The sequence below is a fragment of the Carassius carassius genome, unplaced genomic scaffold, assembly GCF_963082965.1.
Source record: "Carassius carassius unplaced genomic scaffold, fCarCar2.1 SCAFFOLD_123, whole genome shotgun sequence".
Lineage (NCBI taxonomy): Eukaryota > Metazoa > Chordata > Actinopteri > Cypriniformes > Cyprinidae > Carassius > Carassius carassius.
In genome coordinates, this window is record NW_026775014.1 from 43201 (window position 1) to 48200 (window position 5000).

Below are 5000 nucleotides of genomic sequence, written 5' to 3' on the forward strand. Positions count from 1 at the left end.
GAAATGTCAACACTTGTTGAGGCTTTATTTTTCGTTAATTTAGCCACTGTATTAAATAAATACCTGGGGTTATGTTTGTTTTATTCTAAAAGAGAAGAAAAATATTCAGATCTAGCATTTTTTAATGCTTTTCTGTAGGATAGGTTACTTTCCCGCCAAGCAATACGATATACCTCTAGTTTTGTTTTCCTCCAGCTGCGCTCCATTTTTCGGGCTGCTCTCTTTACGTTGCGAGTAGGCTCATTATACCATGGTGTCAGACTGGTTTCCTTAACCTTCTTTAAGCGTAACGGAGCAACTGTATTTAAAATGCTAGAAAAGAGAGAGTCCATAGTTTCTGTTACATCATCAAGTTGGATATGCTAAGGAATTTGGATACATCAGGAAGTGATGGTTCTTCCATACTTGTAACAAGACGTAGAATTTACAATTTTGGTTTATGAAGTTTGCACAAAACTAAATAATGATCTGAGATATCATCAATTGGCTGCATAATTTCAACACTATCAACATCAATTCCATGTGACAGTATTAAATCTAGAGTATGATTTCGACAATGAGTAGGTCCTGAAACCTGTTGTCTAACCCCAATAGAGTTCAGAATGTCTATAAATGCTGATCCCAATGCATCTTTTTCATTATTAACATGGATATTAAAATCACCAACTATTAAAACTTTATCTGCAGCCAGAACTAACTCGGATGTAAAATCACCAAATTCTTTAATAAAGCAACACCTCCCCCTTTGCCTTTTAGACATGGCTCATGTTTATAACAGTAATCTTGGGGGCTGGACTCATTTAAAATAATGTAATCATTAGGTTTTAGCCAGGTTTCTGTCAAACGCAGCACCTCTAGATTATGATCAGTGATCAAATTATTTACAAAAAGTGTTTTTGTAGAAAGGGATCTGATATTCAATAAGCCAAGCTTTATCATTTGTTTATCCGTATTTCATCTGTGCTTTATTTGTTGAACCAGTCTGTCTGCTTCCTGACCTGGGCCCCAGTTAGTCAAGTATAAACACTAAGACTATTTGCCATATTTCTAGAGAGAAGAGTGGCGCCACCCCAGGAGGGATGAAGACCATCTTTTTTCAACAGGTCAGGTCTGCCCCAAAAGCTCGTTCAATTGTCTATGAAACCTATGTTATTTTGTGGGCACCACTTAGACATCCAGCCATTGAGTGATGACAATCTGCTATGCATCTCGTCACCAAAGTAAGCAGGGAGGGGACCAGAGCATATTACAGTGTCTGACATCGTGCTTGCAAGTTCACACACCTCTTTAATGTTATTTTTAGTGATCTCCGACTGGCGAAGTCGAACATCATTTGCGCCGGCATGAATAACAATCTTGTATTTACGTTTATCATTAGCCAGCACTTTTAAATTTGCCAAGATGTCAGGCGCTCTGGCTCCCGGTAAACATTTGACTATGGTGGCTGGTGTCCCTATATTCACGTTCCGTACAATAGAATCACCAATAACTAGAGCACTTTCATCAGGTTTCTTAGTGGGTGCATCACTGAGTGGAGAGAACCTGTTTAATGTTTTGATCGGAACAGAAGAGCGGTGTTTTGACCCACGACTACGCTGCCTCACCGTCACCCAGTTGCCCTGCTGCTGGGGCTCTGTTTCCGGAACCGAACAATGTACAGGAATCCCTGAGCTAGACGCATCCAAAGCCGTATCTAGAGCCCTAACATTCTTACTGTCCTCAATTAAAGTTTGGATGCGTGTCTCTAATTCTGAAATCTTCTCTGTCAGCCTAACTATTTCCCTGCATTTATCACATGTGAATCCCTCATCTGCAACAGAGATAGATAAACTGTACATGTGGCAAGAGGTGCAAGTAACAATAGCAGGAGAAGCCATTACTCACCGTGCTTGATGAAATATTCTTACTGCGGTTGTTTGATGAACTTGTGCAAAACTGGAGAGAGAGAGAGGAGAGGAGAAAAGAAAACAGCGATAGGTTCGAATGAAAACGCTAATGACAAGCTAACGAGTGCTAACACTTTGCAGGTGTACTGCACTCACGGATATAAAATAAAAGTGAACGATCAAAATTAATCTGATAAGATTGATCGATAATATCAGAAATATGGTGTGAATTAAGTTATATTTTATCACTTTAAAAACAAAGAGTGATAGTAAGATAAAGATTCTAGAGAAAAAATAAAAACAGCTACACGGAGCTACGATCAGCTACAGCAGGCCAACAGGAAGTAGAGAAAACACTGTCCAACAGCGACACCCGCGAGTGGAATGACCTCCCCAACTCAATCAGGGCAGCTGAGTCCTTAGCCATCTTCAAGAATCGGCTTAAAACACATCTCTTCCATCTTTACTTGACCCTAGCTTGCTCTATTTTTTTTCTATTCAATCTGTTTTCTTTTTATTTATTATATTATTTAAAAGCCCTTGCTATGAGTACTGTGTTAAGCTAACTGAGACTTGTTATAGCTCTTATATATCATTAATCTTTTGTTATTTTTGATTGCTTCCACTGTCCTTATTTGTAAGTAACTTTGGATAAAAGCATCTGCTAAATGAATAAATGTAATGTAAATGTAAATAAAAGATGATGCAAAAAAATGTGTGCAATACTCATGACACAAACATCAGACGAGAAATTTGCTTCTGAAAACTGGAATCCTTAAACGAAAAGGCACTTGACATGTTTTGTCTCTAAGGGAAAGATGTTTTGATATTATAAAGATTACAGGTGCTTCTCAATAAATTAGAATATCGAAGAAAAGTTCATTTCAGTAATTCAACTCAAATTGTGAAACTCATGTATTAAATAAATTCAATGCACACAGACTGAAGTAGTCTAAGTCTTTGGGTCTTTTAATTGTGATGGTTTTTGCTCACATTTAACAGAAACCCAACAATTCACGATCTCAACAAATTAGAATATGATGACATGCCTTAGCTTAAACTACTTCAGTCTATGTGCATTGCATTTATTTAATACATGAGTTTCACAATTTGAGTTGAATTACTGAAATAAATGAACTTTTAGACATTATAATATTTTGAGAAGCAACTGTATGGAAAAAAATGTAATGCCATTTCAGTAGCAAATGTCTCATGAGAAACCATGTAGCGTCGAGTGCCTGACAAAACACTAGCTGGAAGACTGGTCAAATCACTGGAAAAACCACTCCAATTCAACATGAAGAGGCAATGACTGAGCAGTTTAAAAAACAAAAACAAAAAACAACACAATATATGCTGGGTTTAAATCATTAGAGAAATCAGAACCGCAGAATTTTACAGCTTTTAGTCCACATCTACTAGCTTTTTTTTTCTATCTATATACTAGTGCAGGGTTTTCAGACTGAAAGAAGCAAGAATGTGTTCGGGGCTCCACGTACAGATGCTATGACAAATAATAATAATAATAGTAATAATAAAATTATATATAAATATATTTGGGGGTCCTTGGCATCAAAAATCATACACCTTCTGTGCTAATGTACTCCAACTGAACAAAAATACATATTTATTTAGTTCCCGGGAATAGTCAGGAATTATGTCAAAATCATAATCAGCACAGATGGATGAATCAAGTGTGCGTTTAGATAAACCTGTGGTGTGAGGATCTGCTGGGTGAGATAAGACTCATCTCTCTCTCTCTCTCTCTCTCTAGCTGCAGGCCTTGTGATTATCTTTGCTAAATCAAACGCGTGGGGTTCAACTTTTGTGTGTGGGTTGAACCGGAGAGAGCTGCACTCAACACTGCAGCAGGGTGGGAAGATGCATTCTGCTATTAAACACGTATTCAATCTGGATCCATCAGTCAAGCCGCGATGAAAACATGCACATGGATGTGAACGTGTTGGGATGCTGGTACATTGTCTTTCAGTTTAATTAAAACATGAGAAGAAGTGACATTTATCACACTGTGCTCAGATGAGAAACATGGCTTTGTTGGCATGCATCCATATGTACACGCACATACACTTTAGTTATTATTTGAAGGATTTCTTCAACAACCACTTGGACTGACGCAAAGATCTTTGAGCACTTTGACCCCGTGGAAGTCACAAAGAACTGCTCTCTCACACTTTGCCTACAGCGTCAACAGCACGATCCAGAGATCACACCTTGCAGCTCGACTCTCCCTGATAATTAATGCAGTTGATCACAGACTGTAATTTCTTACATAATACATCCCCAGATTTGGGAAAGTTTTAGCTTGGGTGCAGGTAAGAGGTGGAGAGAAAGCGAAACGGGGTGCAACAATGCCTTTGATGGCAGAACAGGCTTGTCTGCTTAAATGCTTGGGGAAGCTCAAGCGTGTCAGGACTACAGATCCTCTGGGATATCAAGACTTGTAGGAAGACAGACTCTCTGTAAAAAATCCCCAGCTGTAAGCACTGAGATCTGTCTTTGTGAAATCTGAAGTTTTGGGGCACCTGCTGTAAACGGCAGTCCTGAAAGACCTCATGTGTCTCGTTAGATCTGATGCTGAGGGTCTCTGCTGTAATGAGGTCGAGTTGAGCGTTCGCTGTGTGATGCCTACGTCTTCATTCATCTTCTGAGCAGATCTGTGTTTTCACAAAAAGTTATAAAAATAAATAAATATTTGACATCATTTCCAGCAGGCTTCAGGACCCTTGGAGATCTTGTAGAAACATTCAGTAGTGATTCGAGGGCTGATGGAGATCCGTGTGAGAGATGAGTGTGTGCAGGGCTCACCAATGCAGGACGATTTTAGATCTTACAAGATGTTTAAGTGTGTCTGAAAAATGCAATCTATTGATTCAGAGAAACAGGATTGTTACTGCTGCATGCTATGGAGATTGTTGTAAAAACATAATTATTAATTTAAACACATCCACAGGTTCAGATTCTGGCTATCAGAAGCACACTGGCACAATCTTATCCTCTAGGAGTAAAGAATGATTTACTGTCCTTCACATGGATGAGTAGCTCAATTCAAGACGTGATGTAAGAATCTGACCCTGCAATGCAGTCGGAGACAGC